Consider the following 22,475-nt stretch of genomic DNA (forward strand, 5'->3'; position numbering starts at 1 on the left):
TTTTGAGAGCACATAAAAGGCACATCCAGAATTAGCTTCCTGTCCTCACTCAAGAAGAACCCAGAAAACAAAGTGTGGATGTCAGCAGTGTCCCCCATCATCCACCACACACAAGTGATCCTGACCAGACTACTTGGGCACACACACCTCGGTGCTTAGGAGTACATAGGAGTGAGACGGAGCAGGTCAAACCAACTGTCTGAGAGATCTGGCCAAATCTTTCCCCTTTTTATGGTTTTATATTTTTTTATTGAATTTTGTTATACTGATTTCCTACAGCTGTGCTAATTCTGCCAGGTTCATCTTATATCAATTTCAGCTGAGTTAGGAAACATGCTTTCTTTTTTAATTGGTTCATTTGAGATCCTTCCATCAAGCCCAGTTCTTTAAAAGAGAGAAGGCTTTTACATGTTTGAATCTCTTCATTGGGGGAGCAGGAGGTACAAAGCTGTGAGGAGTGCTGAGCACAGACCTTCCTTAGGGAAAGTGGAGCATAAGCAGCAGAAAGGGTTGTAACTGAGATTGCATAAATCAGTTTAAATTTAATAAGGTAGGTTATTTTTAGTATCACAGATATTTGTTATCATTTGCAACCTATGATTTTTTGATTGGATTGATAGGAATGCTTGAAATGGATTGTCTGTATTTTTACATGCTTTTAGAGAATTACAAAAGCCTTTTATGGATTAGTTTAGAAAAAAAAAAACTTAAGCCATATGCGTTCAGATGTTCATTTTCTCCGTACATTCAGTCATAATGCCCACTGTGAGTTCTGTTTTATAACTTCACTCATATGCTAGGATTGTATTATTTCCCTCGGTTTTCAGTGCTTCATTTTGAAACAACACTTGAACCTTTACTGAACTTTTCCAAAAGTCAGAGCACCTAAATCCTGCTATATATGAACTGATTTTATATCTCTATGAAATATTTTAGATTGTGTAGTAAGCTTATGTTTATTCTTCACTATTCAATGCTTTTAAAAGTCTGATTAAAAAAAAAGTGTCGCTAATGATTGCATTATACAATGTATATATTTAGTAAGAAACATTGGAGCATGCTTTTCAACAAGAAGAGAAAATTTGGGGGTTTTTCCCTGCTTTCTAAGTTTTGGGTTAAAACTGTACAGGGGATTGAGAGGAAGAAGTTCATGTGACTGGGATTTAGAAGATGTTGTAAATTGGAAATCGGGTTTCTGATGATGAGGCATACAGAATAAAAGGCAGGTTTGTAGGGGAGAAGAAGAAGTCTTTGCAAATTGTTGTGTCAGCTGGGTAGAAATCTTGCTAGGAACTTTACTGCTAGATGATGCTTTTTAGAAGCTGAAAAGGAAAGGAATAGGGGGTTATTTACCCCAACTGAGAATATTTTACGATAGCTGCCAGTACAACAATGGATAGAAAAATAGACTGATCGGGGAACAAGGGACATATAATTGGCAAAAAATCGCTCTCTGGCAACCCAGCTGGGGCAACTGATAGATTTAGGTAGCTGGTATTCAAGGCTTTTGGAGTTTTACAGCTATTTGCATATCAAAAGTTGTAATTTTCCTTGAAAATGAATGGCAGTTTCTCTGACTGAGCCCACCTGATTTTTATTTTATCCAGTAAGACTCTTCAATCATTGGCCTTTTTTATTAACTCTTCTTCAGTGTTGCCTTTTCCCTAATTATAGCTACTACTTTGGAAAAAAGGCAAACCTGTTCCTCTATTTCTCTACCTCAGGTTTAAAACTTTGGCTGCTTGCTATCTTATTTCTTCCTGACTTTTAAAAATCTGTATTTTGTTGCATGATGACAGTTCAGCAAGCATTTCTGTGCAAGCTCAGGAGAAGGTGAATGTGTTAAATAACTCTTTTACTTCTTCTAGAGTAAGAGCTCCAGTAGCAGAGGTCTCCCAAAGAAGAGGTTCTGGTAAGCTTGGCTTTTAAGTAGGGTTTCTGTTAAACAATCCTTAATCTTCTTTATCCAGTCCTTTTTAAAATGGAGAAGATGTGGCTATAGGCCTAGCATAAGACTACTTTTCTCATTCAAATACAGACTGAGTTTTTAGGGATGCAGTGTGGACTAACTAAAGGGACCATGTGCTGCTAACTGCTTCCTCAGAAGGAGCAATGTGGTCACCAAAGGGTCAGAGCTTTTCCTAGGGGATAGGTGGAGGTTATTGCATGACACAAGGCAGAACTTTCATCAGCAGTAGAAAGCTGATGCCTTTAGGTCCTATGAAGTATGTGCAGATGAAGGGTTCCTCAGATCATGGAAGACCTTGAAATGGTAGTTATTATTATTCAATAGCTACAGGTTTTAAGGAAGAAAATTATTTTCATTTACTTGGCTGGCTTCATAGAATCATACAATAGCCTTGGTTGGAAGAGACCTTTAAAGGTCATTTAGTCAAATCCTCCTGCAATGAGCAGGGACATCTTCAACTAGATGAGATTGCTCAGAGCCCTGTCCAGCTTGACCTTGACTATTTCCAGGGATGGGGCATCTGCCACCTTCTGGGCAGCCTGTTCAAGTATTTCACCATCCTCATATTCTTAAATCTAGTCTGAATACATCCTCTTAAGTTTAAAACCATTACCCCTTGTCCTATTGCCACAGGTCCTACAGGCTTCTTGGGTAGAAGTTTAGAGGATGGTTCATTTTTTTACAAAATATAACTACATCTAAATCCCATTAGTTGAGTCTGTGGATATGCTATTTTGTGGCTAATTCAGCCTTTCTACCTCTGCAAGAATAATCTCTAGAAAGTGGAGAAAGAACCCATGTCACTTTTCAGATGCTGAAAATCTATTTATTTATTACCTTGATGAAGCAAGTAGGATACCAGAGTCTCTGATAAATTTCTTGCTCATCTTACGGTGTTTGAATGTGTTTTTTTTCCCCTCAACCGCACACAAGCTGGTCTTGTGAGGTTACTAAATTATTTTTTCAGGAAAAGGCAATATTCTTTACAGTTGTCATGTTCATACATATGGATAAACTGACTAGCTAATCTACTCTTTGTCAATTAAACTGAGTGGAAGGGGTAGGAATGGGAAAGAGGATCAGCAGTAACCCAAAAAGAGAAATTGGAGTAGGTCATTTTCAATAGAGCATACTTTATGGGAGCTTGGTTGCTCAAGATTTTTCCTGCACTGAGCTGCATTTGAAATTAAGGTCTCCTCATTTTGGTCAAATAGGATTTACCTACCGAGCAATGGGAGGACTCTGTCCCTCAAGTGTGCTTAATTACATATATCAGGTGATGTATGTATGTGCACCAGCAGCTGATGGTCTTAACCTTATAGAACATACTAATTAGATATCCTTTTTCCTCTTGTCTTTGGCAAGTAAATTGCTAGCATCGTTTTCACAGATTATGGAAAAAAAAAAAAACCCTGCAAATAGAACATCTGCTTTTGATTAAACACATGCAGAGATATTTCAACACATGCCCATTAATCAGACTTAAACTTTGCTTTTCACTTGTTTTAGTTAGTCAAACAATTGTAATAAAGATCTACTTTTCCTTCTACACAGCAGCGGTTAAAAATTCACAGGAATTTACAGGACCTGGAAACATTAAGACTTTTCCCCCTATATATTCCCTCACTTGTACAATTCATTTTTGTCTAATTTTCAAAATGGGTGACCAGCTACTCGAGATAACACAGCTAAGGCTGAATGCCTCTAAACCCAACAGCTCCGGAGGTTCATCACTGCGGGCATTATCAAGCTCATCGCTGTGGGAAGAGTGACTTGCTGCCTGCAGATCTGGGAGCCTTGGGAAGACTCAATGAGGGAAGAGCTGAGAGAACGTTTTTTCTGTCTCCAGCTTTTCTGAGTTTGGTCAGGATTAGCTGAAGAGTCAAAGCTGACAATGCCTTAAATGTGAAAGTGGTAGAACGTCCTAAAACGTAGGGTCAAAATGTGCTAATTAGGTAACAATTAATTTTGAGTGACCTCTAGTGGCGCTTTCCCACAGTTTATCTTCAAGCAGCTGGGATGCCTAATAGGGACTGAAGTTCAGGCTCTGTATTTTAAGTGCCACACGCACACACACACTCCAGCAACGGGGCGCATAGTCTGCGATGAAATGGGGAGCCCACATTGTAGGTTTGCTTTTCTAAGAAAAGTTCAGATAACTTGGTAAAGAAAATCAGTGCTTTTTATGTATATGGTCTTGCTACAATAATTTATTATTACACCAGGTAGGGCACTATGCTAGAACCCAGTCCACAATACAAGTTTTCATTGCATGAATAAGGATGAGCATGCCTGTGCAGCAATAGAAGGTATGGTATTTTTTTCAAGATGCTGGCACACTCTTATTACTTTAACCACACCTGTATGGGCAATAAGATCTGTGATGATGGTTAAATCTATCTCATGTGGTATTCCTACCTACAGCAGCTATAGCAAAGCTGGGGTTGCAGTCATAGCTGCATGCTATGCAACTATAGACATGCACAGAATGCAGCTGTGCAGGTTGCAAGTTAAAGATCAGAAGAGAGCAGTGCATAGCAAAAAGTGAAGGATTTGCCATCTTAGAATGAGGCCTTTAGCTCTGACAGTTATTTGGTATTTCAGGTGATATAAAACTATTTTGATTATCCTGGCATTTGAGAACGCACCATCTATCGCTGGGTCAGCTGTGAGTGCTTTGCAGCGACTGCATTACCACATTGCCTGTCCCAGGGGGACAGAGGACAGTTGTTAGCTAAGTGGCCGTCATGTACACAGAGATCTGTACAAGTATCGGTGGCTCCATTTCTTTGCAGATGTCTGTCTCAGCACTCCCACACACCTGGGATTTTTCCATTGACATGTGTGCAACCCAGATGCCTCATTCCAAGAACATAGCCAGTACCCAGAGAAGTACTAGAATAAGACCAGGTGTCCTGATTAAAAGGGTCAAGCCACATTCTCCAAGTGAAATGCACGTGTACATGTTAATAGTCATACATCTCAAAGTGACGTTGGGAGAGGCTACAGGCAGACAGGCTGCTCCTGCAGCCACCCCTGCTCTCCCATGGGGTTGCCTAAAATTGCCTTACAGGCCAGCAGCTTCCTGGCAGACAAACCTGCTCCCCAAAGAAAAGATAGATAAATATTAAATCACAGGAAGGTCAAAGTATTTGCTCAAGGTAATACTGTGTAATGATGGAGACTATGGGAGCAATCTGATGCTCAGGCTCCTTGCGTGGCAGGATCTAATTGCAGGAGATGAGGCTTTATAAGTGCAAGTTTCAGTTAAATGAGGCAAATATTATTTTTTCAAATGCTCCAGAACACCAGTTAAGTAATACATTAATCCCTTTAACTTCTCCTAAGTTCTTAACCTTGGGGTGAATTTTGGAGCATATCCCAAGCAGAAATGCTCCGTGTTTGTTCTGCAAAAGTAAGGGGCAGTAGTGCATGCCTCCTGTGGGCTGAGAATTCAAAAGCAACAGGCAAGTAATCATATACTGCAAAAATTTACTGACTTCACAATCAGAATCCCACAACCCCATGAAAAGTCAGTGAAATATATATGAGTGAGTTCTGATGTAGGGATTTGCAAACTAAATGTGCACAGATATTGATGCTGGCCTCAAAACACATAAATATTCAAATGCCTTCCTCAAAAGGTGCCAGACCTGGATGATGACACATGCCCTGTCATTAAGCTGTTAATTTTTATGAATGGCCTTGAATTACTGTGGTACATAGAAAAGTCGCTTTTTATTTGCATTCTCTATATGCAGCAGCTTTTGATCAAGTTTTTTGATCAAATTGTAGCTGACTGACAGTTTCCTGCACTAAAAAGATTTAAGTCCAAGGACACTGTTAGAATGTATGACATAATTATTTTGCCTAATGGAAAAACATTCATTTTAGTAGCAGTCTTAAATTACTGCTGCCTTAAAGGCAAATGCTTTAGAACATTAAGGATTTGAAAACTGGCTGATTAGTGGTGTAAATCTTGAGCAGGGAGGGCAAGGAAAGCTTATATTTGGTCCATTATTAAATTCATCATTGAAGAATTTGCAAGTGTTTAATCCTCTCGTTATTTATTGGGGGCTGTTTTCATGCATACATGTCCTTCTTGTCTTAAGGGATGAATTTATTTGTTGCTCACTTAATTAAAAATCTTTTACTACTTTTATTTTTTGAATAACAGATATGCAATAGTACTCTATGGACGATGTAGTAAGCTTTACTGAATACCAAAAAATTGGTATTTTTAATATTGTCAAGGTGAAAGTATTTCTATAATTTGTCTCTGTAAGGTAAAAGGTCACAGTAATTTAGTTTAAAAATGTTTATTAATCCTCAATTATTTCCTAATAATAGTAATGTTTGATTTTAGTATCAGTGGGAGTTTGCTGTTATTAACTGACTTGGCCCTAGGACAAAGTTGTGATCTTTTCAGAACTCTCAAGAGAAAAAAAATCTCTGTAGCTTTATGGCAATATAAAAGCAAGTAATTTGATCTCTTCCTCTAGAATCTTACCACTCTGAAAAGACTTTTAAATCTATTTTACTTATAGTCAGTGATTAACTTTGGTGTGGCACATGTGAGTTTGTACTTGAATTTTGTGGGGATCTGTTCCTTTTTTTCTCTCTATACCAGAAAAGGAGAAATACTGTTAAACAAGGGAGATGATGGAAACTTTGAATGAAATTTCATTTTTCAGAGCAAGGCAGGGCACCTCTGAGAGCCAGACTTGCCTTTCAAAGGAGAGTAAATTGCTCTGTGGTAGTACCAACTACAGGCAGAAATAGGCATAAGGAACCTGGACGATGGTTTAGTTTTTAAAAACAAAAAGAGACGAAATAAGTAGGAAAGAATCATTCAGATTTCCAGGTTGTAGAAAGCTTCTACAAACTTATGGAAATACAGAAAATGTAGTTGTAGAGCTCCTGCGGGCTAGTACAGCCTTTGCAGTGTGATAGACCTGCCTTTCAAGGAACAAATGAGACTTAGAAGAAGCAACAATCCCATGGATTTTCCTAACGACTATGTGCCACTGTGATCCAGAGTGACTGGTCCACCAGGTGCTGGGGGATGAGCTCTGCGAGCAGGCTGTCAGCCCTCCTGCCTGCGAAATCCATCCTCCAGGCATAAAGCTGATTAAGGGTGGCTGTGGGGTTTGGGCATCCCTTGAAACAAGTCTTCCTTACCAGGGTAAATCAGAAATGACTGCACAGGAGTCGTATTGGAAGTTATATTATAGCACAGAGAAAATGTTGGGCGTTTTAGTGATTCTACCCTAATTTTCTGCTGCTTTGGTAGTGTAGAGGTGAACGAGGAATCCGACAATACACCGAGGGGGTGAAAAGCTATTCTCACACATAAGTGTGCTTTTTTTATTGTTTTTAGGGGGAGTATATAATCTGAATCTGTTGGGTTTGCTTGGGTTAGGATTTACACTTGCAGTGGTATGGCAGGCTCAGCTGCAGCTCTGGTTTGTATTAGGATCCAAGATGATAGCTTTCCAGTAAATAAAGTGCTGCCTTGAAGTTGCTTCTTCACAAAGATTTCCACTGTCTTCTGCATCTGTTTTGTGGCGATTTTTTTTATTCATCAGAAAAATAGTAATGACAGGATTTTTTTTAAAAAAAGTCCATAGATTAAAAAAAGCTATGTATGACAGACTTTCCAGATAAATTAAAAGAGAGAAAGATTTCAAAATCTTCTTATTCTTGAATAGTATTTTCTGCAACCGTATGCATAGGAGTTTTTGCTTACCAGTAAACCTGAAGTGTAAAGATTTATGCTGCAGATGCAATGCTCGAAGTCTCAGGCTTTCCACAAGGCAGCGAGATGGATTCTGAAGTCCTTACAAAGCCTCTGCAAAACATCGTGTGTCTACCACAAACTCCTGAACAGAACAATTTAAGTCGCATCTCAGAAACCAGCTAGAAACTCTGAATTTTTGGCATGCTTTAAATGATTGTGCTTGTTGTTATAGTAATCCTATGAAAAAGACCCTCAGAAATCAATTTGTTTGTATCAAATTCCCCAAACTGGAAAGAAGCTGCTGGATGTTGCGTAGATGAAGGAACTGCCACGAGAGAAGCTGTTGAGCTCAATTCAGGGCCACAAAATGTGGCAGAGTTTTAAAATCAATGGGCTTGATTGCATTGTGTCTGGAGGGTGGAGGGGAGTCAGGATGGTAATGGCACAGCTCGGATGATCTCAAAGGTTATCCCACGGCATTTCTTTCATTAACTGGGATGCACTAAACCCAGTAAGGGCAGGACCACTGCCTGTATTTATTGCAAGATATATGGAGAGGAGGCTCGTGTTGCCTGCAGGTGTGAGCTGTTAAACCAGAAAAAGCAGACAAAACTTCAAGCTAGGTTGGAAAGTAACATTATAAATGCCAATGGGAAAAGAAAGAGTCAAAGTTGAATTTACCAAGCTGAAAACAGTGCTGAAGGAAAAGTGGTAAGAACGTTTACATTTGTTAAAGGTATAATTGTATGGAACACAGGCAAAGAAACGGTGGGAAAGCAATAGCAAGGGTTGGAAGAGTGGGAATGATTGTACATGGGGAAGCCAGGGCGAGCTGCATTCAGTGTGCCCATCAAAAATCCCCAAACCACAGGATTTACTTATAAAACTGGCAGGGGGAATAGAGTTTTCCAAAGTGCACTTGGCCAAAGTCTGGAAGCAATGGAGGAATCGGAATTTTTAAAAAATACTAATTCTGACTGAACTCACACATACGTGCTTATTGAAGTATGAAAGATTACCCTGGGAGGGAGCCAGTTACCTGCAGGATTTCAAAGAAGAATGCATTGAGTCCTGCAGAGAATAAATAGTATTTTCTGGGTTTAGGATGACATACTAATACCTGGGAGGAATTCAGACAAGTATTTACAAAACCTTGAGGAATTCCAACACATTACAAAGCTATGCTTTAAAGTGAACAAAAATAAGATAGTAGGGGTGGGATGGTTTTTTTGTCTCCCTAAAACCAAGTTTCTTGCCTAAGTTTCAGGAATGTAAAGGCTTTTATAGAGTACGCATAAGCTCCTCTATGTTGATGTTTCAGCGCCACTTCTGTTGGTTTTATCCATGTTAAATGTTTCTTATGGAAATTCCAAGTTATCATTGTTAATTAGGTTGATGTCTTTCCTGATATGGGAAACACAGAATAGGTGTGACTGGAGCTCTAAAATAAGAATTTTGAAGGAAGACAACAAAAAAATCCAATAGCCCTAACCTATTGGCATCCTTTAATTTCAGGTTATCCAGGATATTAACTGATGTTATGTTAAACTTAAACTGTAATTTTCTGAAGGAAAAAAGGCTGTTGCTTCATAAGACTGTAGGAGCAAAAAGTTCCCAGTTATTTGTCTTCAAGGTAACTATCAAAACCTGACACTACATCTAAATTTTTGAGAGATTTGCAGTCTCATTTAGCAATTAATAAATTCTATGAGCATCTATCTTAAAAAAAAAATACTCTTGATGCCAACAGTAAACCAATGAAAAGAGGGGTGACTAATTTACATATTTTTGGAGGGAGGCAGTTTTAGGGGCTCAATCTTTTTATCAGTGGCTTACTCTTTTAAAATTCCTTGCAGACTGTCAGAAATGTGTCAGTCACATCTCTCATTCCAGTCACCAACAAATTCAGCTGGAGACAAAGGGGGGTGGCGAGAAAAGTAGTTTTCTGAAAAAGTCTGACTTTCTCTGTGTGCTTGGAACAGCCACACCATGGGAGTCATTGGAACTCCAGTGTTTCACAGGGCGGTGTTACCTGGCCAGGAGAGGCTGTTTTCCAGAAGGGATTTTAGTGGCAGCACCAAGGAGCTTATGAAACTCTTTACTAGCAGAATTATACAAAAAAAAAGGGTAGTAAGAAGTTATTCTTGGTGACAGGCTTCAACCAAGGCATCTGAGCCCTCTGCAGGAGCAAGGGGAGGTGTTTCTGCCAGTGCCTTTGGACTGTACGTCTTCTGCGTGGTTGCTTGGGCTTATATCGCACTGCTCTACCAGCAGTGTTTGTGGCAGAGGACTTTCCTGAAAAATCTCTGCAAGGCTGTCCTGGGGCACACGGCGGCCCCAAGGACACTTGCGTGCACTTCTGCCTTGGCCCCATCTGAGACCAGCCAGAGAGATGCTTTTTGGTTGTGTCCATTTGCTCCCCAGACTCTAGAGAAATGAGGTCCTGCATATTTTAGCACAAACATGTGGCCTGTGAGTTCAACTTAGTAACAGGGAGGAAAAGAAAACATTATTGTCCTAGTTAATTGCTTCTTTGTGAAAGAATACACTTCAAAGACACTTTAGTCTCAAGTGCATCTTAGCAGAGAAAAACCCATATTACCGATTTTAAAACCCCCTATTTCCAACATCACAGATGAATGAATTCTATATAACAGAATATTCTCCACCGAGCATCTCCACATGCAAAAGTGGAATGTGAAATTAGTTTGGGGTTTGGTTGCATTTTTTTGTTTTGTTTTTTTTAAAGTACTGTTTTAATGAGGTGTTTAGTTTAGCACATTTGGCTCCTCCAAATTACCTCAAGGGAATTCATATGTTAACGAACTACACAGCTGTTGTTTGTGAAACCAGCCTAGCACAAGCAGAGCATGTTGTGCAAAGATTTAAATGCTCTGTTGGAGAGGTCACTGCACTCCTTTGTCTGCTGTCAGTTATTAATAATGAGCCTACTACTTAATTTTAAACATCAAGTTATTTTTTTTCAGTGTCAGATATGTTCCAGATTGGCTTGGTTTGGTATTGAATGCCTGAGTCGAGATAGGAAAGTTGTAATCAAAGGATGACCTGATTTTATGCAACTGATGAAACATTTCAGGGTGGGGAAGACTGGTACTGAGGTTTTGGGCTTTGGTAGTGGCCTGGAGAGGCTGTATTGAGCAGAGATAACGTTTGCAATGATAATTGTTTTATAAACATGCCCTGATATGCTTCAAAAGCTTTAATTCTGAATTTCTTAAATTAGGCAGGCTTTGCTCCTGGCAAGCAATAAACTGTTTTCATTTTAGAGATGTCACTTTACATTTAAGGAAATTAATAACTGGGAAAGGAAAAAAAAATCTTGCTTGGTAAATAAGGGCAAATAATCTGTTTATTTCAATTCATGTATCCATTTAAAATCAACACAAGTCCTCGTTGAACAAAACCTTGATTTTTAAGGGCCAGAGTGACAGAATATACATGCTAAACCAGGAAACCCAGTTCCTACCACCTCATGGGGAGCAGGATTGGCTGAGCGATGCGCTGGCAATGCTCTGCTGTTCCTGCAGCCTGCCTGGCTGCCGTGGCTGCATCACAGCACTGGAAAACTCTGTGGGCAGCAAGTTGTCCAGAAGAGATGGGCTAGGGACTGCTGCTTTGCAGGCCACGCTCACTCAGCAGGTCTCGTATCATTCTGGCTTGTAGATCATTTAATCATTTCAATATTTGTGTTTGAATTCTGTCATGTGATTTATTAGTGAAAATAAGTTCCATGATTAATCATTAACATCAGAGCAACCTCTGCTGGCTGGAGACAGAGCTCTTTTCTTAGTGGCATAGCATGTTAAAGGATTTGATTTTGTTGTATTTGCTGCTCAATCCAGGCTTTTTTTGTTTCCTCCCTCTCTCAAAGGCATTAGTATTTAAGTAAAAGAAATGATATTTTGCCTAAAACTTAGGTGTAATATAAAATAGATGTACAGCTGGAGCTTTGCCAGTTTTAAGCACTCCATATTGGCAGTGTAGTACTGAGAACAGCAGCTTCTGTCAAAGCACATGCAAACAGGGGGTGACTTTCTTGAACACAAAGTAAGAATTTCATCTAGGCCTCCATGATACAGTTCCAAAAACAAAATTAAGCTCAGACTGGAGAATAAAGCCTGTCCCTTGCTGAAGACAGAGAGGTTACCAAGTGTTGTCAAGGGTTCTTTCGTAAATCAAGTTTTCAGAAGGATTTGGTGTTCCTAGAAGAGCCCTTCTAAACAGGAAACCATGTAAGGGAAAAGACAATAATGTTTTAGCAATGCTCTTGTATTGCTGTTTTTACAGGTGGAAAACTGAGGCACAGAGCATCACTGAGACACGGCTTTCCCAGGTTATTGAGCTTGGAAATAACACTGGGGGTCAGTGCAAGCTCACAGCCATTCAGAGCACAGTCATCTTTTCAGATTATGGGACACTTTCCATCCTACACCAATGCAACCACCTGAGAAGGATGGTAAGGATGACAGTTAGTGTCACCTACGGTGTCTGCTCACCAAACAGTCATCTGTCCTCAAGGAGTGGGCTAAAAGCAGTCATTTGTTAAACAGAGACTACTGAAAGCCATCCATGCTCCATCTTTTACTTAAGTAGATGAGCTGGGTGCAAACAGACAAACTGGATTGCTAAAATTATATTAATCCTTTCCAGTTTGCAAACCTCATTTCTGAATGTTCACTGAATGGGGATGTATGTAAAGTCATGGTGGACTTTTTGCTTTATTATTGCTAAGTCTGGATAATGGAAGTATACTAAATGCAGTATGCAGGCTGTTATTTAGGCATCATGAGTACTCAGCGCAAAGATATTTGTAATATAGTGAATGAGAGGCTGTTCCCTTGCCCAGCATGGAACTAGAATGACTGCCAATCGGGAATGAAGTCACCTTTCATTTCAGGCTCTGCTTTCCTGTGGATCTGGATTTGCCACATATGTTCCCTAGGAAATGGTTAAGAAACCCAACATTAACACCCTCTTCCCCATAGTTCAGCTCAGCCACTTGTGTTCAGCTGATGAGAAACCTCCTCCTCCACAGGGGGCAGGGCAGCTCTTGTCCCCATGTGACTTTGCTATCTCCTAGGAAGTGACAGGCCTTTCCACATGGAGCTAGGATTGGTAATGGGTCAGCAGAAACCACTAATGATTTCAGGACCTTCAAAGATTTCACCTTGTTCACTTACAGATTCCCCGAACTATACATAAACAAAAATTAGAGGTTCATGAGCGGATGGGTGGCTGGCAGACAGATACTGGGGGTTCACCAATATTCCTAAAAGTAGAAACTCCTAGCCAAGAGAGAAGAATTTCCTTTAAATATCTGAGTAACAAAATTAGAGGGCCTTTTAACAAATAATTACAGTTTTCTATATATTTCTACTGACAAAGCTAGCAAAAAAGCTAGTGATACCTGAAGGTATAACAAGCCCTGTAGAAAGGAACTTTGTCAAGTCCTTCAGAAGAGAACCTAGTGGGTAATGGTGCAGAGTCATCCCGCTTGTGGCCATTTCACATGGCAGCTAGCATACACAAACATTGTCCCGTTGATACGATGAAGCACTGACTTTCTGAGATGATTGTTAGATCCTTGTATTTAAATACTAATAGCTCACTGATGCATCACCACTGACGCAGGGTGTCATTTCTGATAAAAACCCAGTGCTTTTCCTGTATCAAAATGCACTTATTGTGCAGTAATTTAATGACATAGCTCTTCCTTTTTATGAGCTCTGAAAATATCTCATTAAGAGTTTCACAAATTGCCACAATAACTTATGCTGACATGCTCATTTGTTCTCATCTCTGAATAAATCTGGTTGACAACTTTAATAGAATAAAGCAGGGATTTCCCAGACTGTGATTCAGCCTTGAGCTTCACTTAGACACCTCGATGTTATCCTAAGCTTGAACGTTTGATTAAGCCAAGGTGTGAGATGCCACTTCAGACAAGCTCAGATGAGAGCTGCACACGCTGTATGGCGCTAGCGTGAGAAAACTGGAAATGTTTTTTCTTTTCTTTCAGATCTACTATTTCAGCACTCTTCACCATCTGGTGAAACACTTCACAGAAGAAAACGGTCTTGCGATGTCTAATTTTGCCATGTTTTTGGAACATTATTTTAATGATCTTTGTGTCATTTAAGTATGATTACTTGTCCTCCAAGGCTTTTCCTGTTTATACTTAAATAGTATTGGAGCATAGCCAAGCACACTTTAAAGGGAATGGTACAAAATACTACATTTTTATCATAGAAGCTTAAAAGCAACATTTACAATTAGGGGACATAGCTGGCATTTTGCATTCTGGTAGGTTTTTTGTTTTGATCTTATTGTAGTAGTAGATAAATAAAATTAATTAAGCAAGCATAATTACCAGTTAAATTTTACAAAATACTGAAGAAATGGAGGGCCTAATTCAAAGGGGTGGTAATGGTGTAAATAATTAAGTCAAATTGTTTTCATTTTCATGCTGCATATTGTTTCCTTCAGCCTGTAATGGTACGAGGCAAAGTATTAGCAGTGCTAGAACTAGACAAATAATAGATAAATTTATTCATAAACACTTTGTGGATTGTAATTAGAAGTTCACTGCAGCAGCTTTCACTGGTCTTTATTTTATTCTCTAGTTTCTGTAAATATTTGCTCGAGTAAATTTTTGCTTTGAAGAATGTAGACAGAAGCAGAATACTCCAGGAGAGTGTTGCAAAACTGTCTCTGCTTCTCAGCCCCAAGGGCAGCCAGGTGCCTGCAGTCGGCCCGCTGGGGCTGTGGGTTGCAGGGTATTTCTGAGCCCCTGTGGGATGAGTTTCCCTTCTTTCATTGCTTAATTCCTGAAATAGAACTTTTCCAGCCAGGAGATAGAAATTAGCTGGCAGGGACTGCCAATAAACCCACCGGACCTCAGGGCTCTGACGGTGATTTCTGCTAGAAGATGGAGCCTGGCAAAAGAAACGATTGTGCAGGGTAAAGACAGCACTGAACGTGGGGGAACGTGATCGCTTCAGGTCGGTGCCGGTGTACTTTTCCTCCGTGAACTCGTGTCGGTGCGGAGCTGCAGTAACACGGGGAAGGGGGGACAGGGGATCCGTCGGGGGCTGGCGCTTGCCGTGGCAGTGGCAGGGCTCTGAACGCCGGGTCACGGTACTGAAAGGAGCATTCGGTGCAAACACCTCGTCAGCTCCTGGGCTGAAACCTGTCTGGGTAACTCCCTCTCAGCTTCTTTTGAGCACAATACAGATTTATTAATATTTATAGTTTTGAAAATTCAGGCGCACAGAGGCAGGCGAAACCCCTTGAATAGATCTGCTGTCCAGCATGTTCTAAATGCATTCACACCTAATGAAATCAGTGATAGCATTAGGATTACCTGTACCCCCTCAGGTTAGGGGGACCTTATGCTACCCTGATGCATCCACCTAGATCCTACTAGTGCTATTAAGCCACAGCGAGCAGCAGAAGGGATAGTAGTGCCGCCTACGGCCCTCGCCCGCAGGCAGCCTGCACGTGCTGCCACCATCTCCTCAGCGTGGCGCGCGGCACTAGGCCGTGCGACCCATTCACCTAGAAGCTCTGCATGGGGGTGGGAGCAATGGTGTCCTGGGGTCTGCTTCTTCACTGCCTGTTCTTCCAGCAGCCCAAGGGAGAGCTGCAAAATAACGGCCGTGCTTGCGCTCACCTCGCTGCAGTGGAGCACAGCTTCTGCATAGCACTACTGGCCTCTGCTGCCAGCCTGGGAGAGGCGGTGAGGAGAGAGACTGTACCGGGACTTACCACGTTCCTGCTTCTCCAGAGGGCCTCCTGATCCCCGCATGTGAGCTGGATGAAAAGCAATCTTTCATCTTTACCTTATTTTCATGCTTACAAATAAAGGTCAAGGCTCCCGTGCTGTAGTCAGCGCTGTATGAGCTTTAAACAACCACCCTGGAATGTGATTGTAATTAGTTTCCTTTCAATCTTGATGTGAACAGTGATCTTAAAATGCCAGGACTGTAGCAGTGCATATGATTAACAAGCACACAGAAAGGCAGTCTATGGAAAAATATGGATAGAAACGAACAAAATGCAAATGTTGCGCTGCTTTAAATTTTATTATCCTCCCAGCTCTTCATAAAATACTGTAGACATCGTTTGATTATATTTTTAGTCTAGGGAATTAATTTTTAACTAGGGAACTCGTTTCTGTCTTATGATTACTCTTCTCTGCAATGGCCTGTAGGTCTGAACTAAAAAATCACAGTTTTAATTGAGCTAATGATGCCCAGAACTCAAATTAATCTCACTTATGTGTGTGTCATGCCATGCAATATGTGCTATAGCTGCAGGCAACGTGTGCATCTTTTCATATCAATGATTTCTCCAGCAGAATGAGGGTGTAAATCCTGGCGAGGGGTAAGTCTGGGATCTACTATTGTCAGCGCCTGGGAGACTCCTTGGAGGTAGCTGATGTCTGTGCATCCAGCGGAGGGGAAGGAAAAACGACAAAACCAGTGGTATTTCGTGATTGCTTCTCTGATTTCACCCCAGTTCTTTCAAGGGCATGACTGTGACTTGCGGAAGAGCCCGGGAGATGGTGAAGATGAGGGCCGAGCGGTGTGCTCTGGCCACGTCTGCTCACAGCCCCTGCTCCAGCTCCCGTCTGCACCCAGGGAGGAGCAGGGACTGCTCCCGGGGAGACAGCCATTCGCTCACCCGCTGAGAAAGGGCAGTGGGGCTGTTCCTCCGCTTGTAGCGGAAGAAATGGGGAGAAAGAAAGGAGAAATTGCATGGGGACTGTTTTGCTTGTGAAAGTACCAGGCTGTATTTTCTGTCTGGGAAAACAATGTAGGGTTGTGGGGTTTTTTTCCGACTGCTGAGAAAATTCAGGGTATTAATCAGAGTACAGATCTTTAAAAAAATATTCAAAAAATAGAACTAGAAGGCCATGGTAGAGGCACAGAGGGTTTGTTTCTATCCCGAGATAAACCAGAGAAGAGTATACAATGGAGGAATGTGGTTTTAACACTCTGCAGGCTGGCTGGTCCTACAGCACCCTGACCACAGCATGCACAGGTGCCTTAACCCTGATGTTATTTCCTGAGAAAAACTGCACACCCATACCTACCCAAACAGTATTTATCCTCTTCTCCAAATAATATGAACTTAGAAGTCACTGTTTTAGAACAGCATCACACCTTGATACAGCTGAGACAGTCCCTTTACTGACAGTATGTGGTACCCACTATCCAGAGAGCATGGTTCTGCTTGTTTGTCTAATCCCCTAACCACCATCCCACCACCGTGAGCTTTCACCCTCCGTGCTGAAATCCACCTTAAACGGACTGATGAAAATCCAATTGTTTGTTGTCAAAAAGTTTCGGTTCCGTGATGAAAGGTGTGACCTTTCTTGCCAGCAAGAGTCTTTTTTGATTGATTAGCAAACATGAAGTAAAACACGGGAGCACACCAGTGTTAACTTGGTACTGCCACGGGCTCTGTGCATCAAATTTTTGCTTTATTTTGAACATCCCGTTAATGAGAAAAATATTCTAATCAAAGAAATGTTTCCTTCAATTCTCTCCAGAGTGTTATTTGCAGCTTCTGTATAGCATGCTCAATTATGTCTGTTTTATTCCTAAATTAAGAAAAAAAAGCTTCAGAAAATTAGGTAAGCCTCTTAGCAACTGTTAAGAAACATCCAGTATTAATTATTTAATCACTTTTTTATTGTTTTTCATCAGGTAGAAAGAGAATAGCATACTTGCTCAAAGGATTTCTTTTCACAAAACACCTTCACCCACCAGACCAAGCTCTCAAAGCAAGCACAAGGTAGGACGCCTTTGCCTAGGCAGGTAGGCAGAAACCTTTTCTTAAAAGCCACTGGACACACTGGTGTGACCGAGAGCAAGAAGCATTATTGGTGTGACTGAGAGCAAGAAGCACTTCGGTGGCCAGCTGGTAAAGGATGGCATCCAGACTGAGCATAAGGGATGTGCAAATGATGCAGAGGCAGCAGCAGTGCTCAGTGCTTAGCAGCTTCTCAGGGTGGGCATCGCCTCTTTAGGTACTGGGCCTCGGGGCCTTTTTTTGGTTTTGTTTGACCGGGAGCAGCTACCTACCTTTTGGATGAGGATTCGCTCAGCTCTCCTGGGCTGCTGGGAGAAGCCTCTCAGCCTGCTATCACATTGTATTTCAGGGAACCCAGCTGTGCTGGGGCTTCCCCCCCCCCCCCCCCCCTCCCGGAGCTCCTGCCCTGCATGCCTGCGGAGGCACCAGCCCACGCTTGGCTTACGGACTGACAAGGCAGCAGGAACTGCTGATTGCTGATGCAAGATCCCAGCCCATCACATCTTCAGGAGACTGCCGGAGGCAAGAAGGTTCCTGAGGTTTCCTGAGAAGAGTGAACAACGTCAGCACAAAATGCAGTGATACCAGCTGCTCACAGAGCAAGCATTGGCAGGGGATTCACAGAGCGGTGTAGGGGCTCATGCAAAACAGTCCTCTTTCCCAAACTACCCATGAGCCAGGCCAAATTAATTCCTCAAGTATAATACATTTTAGCAGTATTGGATAAGATGGCACAGACCGAAGTAAACTTACAGTTAGTGTTGTTCCTTTTTTCTTCTTTCGCAATTACACCTGAGTTCCTTCGGGCAGTGTGCTGTTACCTGTGTGAACACTCCGGGAGGTTGTGTGCATCTCGGCCGTGACATGGGCACACGTATTTCTTAGGTGCATCTTCCAGTCATCAGTGTTATTGCTAGCATTTATTGCTGCTTTTATAAAGTGCATCTGGACAAAGGTTGCAAACTGCTGATCGAGACTGAACAGCAAATGGCTGAATGCAAATAGTCTTGAAAATTCCCTTTGCAAGGGGTGAGAAGGCAAAGGACCATGCATCATGAATTGCTGCCATAATACAAACTCACATTTTGACATCTATAGCTTTCAATTGAGAGTCCTGCACGTTGTTGCTTGTCTTGCTGTTTTCTCTATAGTTGCATCTACACACTCACCACTACAGCTCTTTGTGATCTTTGGTGTGCTACACAGAATCACTTGGCAGCTTGGCCTGTCTCTGGCTCTACCACCAGAACAGGGATAATCTTCAAGTCCACCTGTAAATTTTTCATGTTTCAACAGCCAGGCTTTATACCACTTTATACCTTCACTAGCATTGCTGAAGCCCTCTGACATCTGCAATGAGGTTCTCTCATCCTCATTTCTGCTAGGACAGATTGTGCCAAAACCTATCGTGGTTCTGTAGCTGTGCAGGCGCTGCCCTGTGGGTTGGAAGTCACCATCTAGATCAGGACTGACGACTATAAAAATCCTTGTATGGCAAGGCCTGCATCACTGCTGCCTGGCTTATATTTGATTACTTGATTTACTTATATTCATGAACATGCACCTCTTTCCTAAACTTTTTTTAGAAGTATTACCATGAAATAGTTCCTCCAAGAGCAATAAAGAAGTCTCAATATTTTTAAGTCCATCAAAAAAGACTTTGCTACAGTATTAAATACAGGTGCCTTCAGGGATAATCTTCTTCTTACCTAAAACAGACCCTGTCTATACATAAAAACGGAGTTCTGACTTTTTTTTTTTTTTTTTGGTGTAATTCACAATTTTGCTCACACCAGAACTGTTACAGTGATTCCATCAGCTCTCATTTAACAGCACATCTCTACCCAGTATACCAAGACGTGCTAAGTCCCTCACGTGAAAGTCACGAGTTATGTCAAAATAAATGACAACCAACTGGTCAAACTACTTACAGCAGGAAAGAAAATACTGAGAAAGAGCAGCTGAGGACAGCAGTAACCACCGGCAGGATGAGGACCAGGTGCATGGCAAGAAACTTTCAGATTTACATTGGATGCTGTTCCTTAGTGAGTTCACATCCATCTGTCAGCTTCACTTGGGACCACGCTCCCTGATTCAAACTGATAGCAAGTATCTGAGTCAAATAAGTGAGTATTTTTGCTAAATGTTGTCTGTCACATCATGTTACTCCACTTCGGTTTTTTCACCATATGTACTAACATGATGTGGTGCAACATAGCAGCATGCAGCGTAAATGATTTAATGTGATATGACAGAAAAATATTGCTGCATCTTTCGGAATAAACACCTGCTTTTAGCAGTCATTTTATCTGCTGGAAGCAGTTTCTTAAAACACATAACCTGGGTCCTCATAAAGTACATTGCACTTTAGTGTTTGTGTATCTTTAAAACACTCCATAATGTGTACTTTGTCTGTTTTCTTTTATTCCAGAAGCCATGTTCCCTTACAGGGTTGGGGATTTTTTTTGTGCTTTTCTTTTCAATAGAAGGAAAAAATTGTCTTAAAAAACTGGGGGGAAAGGAACTAACCTTAACCATGAATGGAGGAGACCTATGGAAAAAGTTCTTACTATGGAATGAAAATACTGACTCCATTAAGAGAGAAGAACGTATTTACCCAAAGGTAATGATAATAATATTACCAAATATTAGACTTTTTTTTTTCCTCCAGAAACTTCAGCAGGATGCTGTAAGTGAAAACTGGGTAAAAATAACCTCTCCTTGGGAAATACAGACACAGATAAGGCAAACATTTAACTGTTTATTTTGTATTTGCATGTGTAGGTTTTATGAACAGGAGCATTTTCAATAAGAAAAGCCAAGGTTTGAGTGAACTCTCTGAGAATTTTGTTTTATTATCCCTGACCTGATGGACAGAAATATTAGCAGTGGGAAATAAAGCTGCTGGTTTAGTCAATTAAAAAATAAAGTTGTTTATTCACATTGAATATATTCTTTCCTTACAGAAATCCTTCCATTTGTGTGTGAATCCGTGAAATCTAATTAAATTGGCACCCATAACTCTGTACTTCTCATTTGGAGGACCTTCATCTCCAGCTGGAAGAGCTTCTTCCTCCAGGTTATCGTTACAGAAGAGGAAAGGGGAACAAAATGCAAGTGACTTTCAGCTAATCAGATTGTGAAGTTCAAAACAGAGATGCATTTCAGAAACAAATACATAAATTCAGTTCACCACAGTCTTTTCAAAATGAATAAAACCGTTCCCATGAAGTCAGGCATGTGGTTTCTGCAAGCCGGAGCTTGCAGAGACATTTGGCATGTTCTTTGTATAGCTGGCACCTTTTGAAGAAAAGCCTACAACTGTCACTGGGTACCTATAAGATTTCCACCAGCTGTCCTGCTTGCCACTTGCCCAGGAAAAGATGCCACTTTGATACACGGCATGCAAGCATAATGCTAAATTTCAAAGAGGAACAAACACGGGGCCAGGGTTGTGGCTGGAGAGGAGGAAAGGGCCTTTGGTGCTGCAGGGGGGTGGGAAATGGGCTGCTGATTTCTCAGAAGCTGTCACCCAGACAGCAGCATGGTGGCCATGGGGATCCCTGGGGTCCTCCCCTGGTCCCCGGGCAGCAGCCAGCCCCAGCGGTGTGGTGCTCCTCGTCAGGAAGGGGAGCTCCATGGGGCTGCAGAGAGCACAGAGAGCCAAATCCTGCAGTTTTTCTCAATGCAAAGCACCTTTTGACCTCCAGTAAAAATTAAGCACTTGGAGGGATTGGGCAAAACAGATTTTAATTTATAATAAAAGTGAGAACACAGGACACCACTGCCGGTATTTTTACAAAGGCCCCAAAAAGCTCACTTGCTACATGAGCCCAGCAAGTTGGCAATGTATTTTAATGTATTTATTTCATTATGCATTCATTCTTTCATTCATTCATCTATTCAGTCATTCATTCAGACACTTGTTCATTCATCCCTGTCCTTTTGCAGGAAGAGAACATAAGCCAGCAGTGGCATACTTCTTCACTGTCCTGATTTACAGCGACGTCTCTGAGTTTGTATCAATAAATCTCTTTGGCCCTCCTCAATCCAGCGTTATCCCTCATTAGTGACTGGGATTTAAAAAAAGGATTAAAAATAATATCAGATTATAGATAGATAGATAGATACGTGTATTGGTTGCAGTGGTTTGATTAAAGTGCTGGGTTGTTGGTGGTGTTTTTTCTTTAAGACCTTGTAAATATTTTCACAAATAATCCCTGACTTTTTATTAAATAATATTATTTATTTCTATTTATATTTACATAAATTTTATTTATATACAAAATTAAAATATTATATATATATTTTGCTATCGGTACTGAATTATAAGGTTCCCATTGCCCTTCCAGTGCCGGCCCAGCAGCTGCCGATGTAGAGGGGAGCTGCAGTAAGCCTGGCTATCACTGCTGCCTTTGTTACCTCTGCAAGACCTTTTGGTGTTTTCTGGCCCAGGGAAATAATTATTTTAAAATAACCTTTCTGGAGGGGCCAGCCCTGCTCTGGTTGCTAGCAGGTAGCCGACTGTATGGGTTGTGTCTAGAATTGCTTCACCGTCACTGGGCATCTCAGCCCAGATGTACATTTTATCTGCTTCTGAGTATGCCTTAAACATGGGATTATTTTCTCTGAAGAGGACTGAAACGAAGGGGAACTACTCTTTGAGTTGGGATTACTTACAGTCTAATAACTGCTGGAACAATTTTTCTCCCATATCACTGAAATACCCTTAATTAATCTTGCAGACAACTTGCAACATAATTGTGTCCCTAAACTGTTAACCTTGAAAAATATTTGACAGTGTACTAACATCTCAGAAACTTGCTATCACAGGGAATATAATACATCCATAAATATCCTAGTTTCCCTCAGAAGTCCCAGAATAATTCTTTGTTGTCGGTCTGCTTTTTTTCCCCCTTAGTTTTC

The 22,475-nt window shown here is 41.1% G+C and overlaps 1 long non-coding RNA gene across 4 annotated transcripts; it reads left to right on the forward strand.

The window, feature by feature from the left end:
- Positions 1-274: 274 nt before the first annotated feature.
- LOC121096633 lies at positions 275-21,598 on the forward strand. 4 transcript variants are annotated; one of them, XR_005830620.1, is made up of 6 exons: positions 275-550; positions 12,018-12,186; positions 13,750-14,033; positions 14,578-14,731; positions 17,444-20,172; positions 20,516-21,598. It is a non-coding gene; the product is annotated as an uncharacterized LOC121096633 (long non-coding RNA). The 4 variants fall into 4 exon arrangements; XR_005830619.1 differs by having other exon boundaries at positions 14,578-20,172; XR_005830621.1 differs by lacking the exon at positions 13,750-14,033 and having other exon boundaries at positions 14,578-20,172.
- Positions 21,599-22,475: the final 877 nt, after the last annotated feature.

The sequence above is a fragment of the Falco naumanni genome, chromosome 13 (genome assembly GCF_017639655.2).
Source record: "Falco naumanni isolate bFalNau1 chromosome 13, bFalNau1.pat, whole genome shotgun sequence".
Lineage (NCBI taxonomy): Eukaryota > Metazoa > Chordata > Aves > Falconiformes > Falconidae > Falco > Falco naumanni.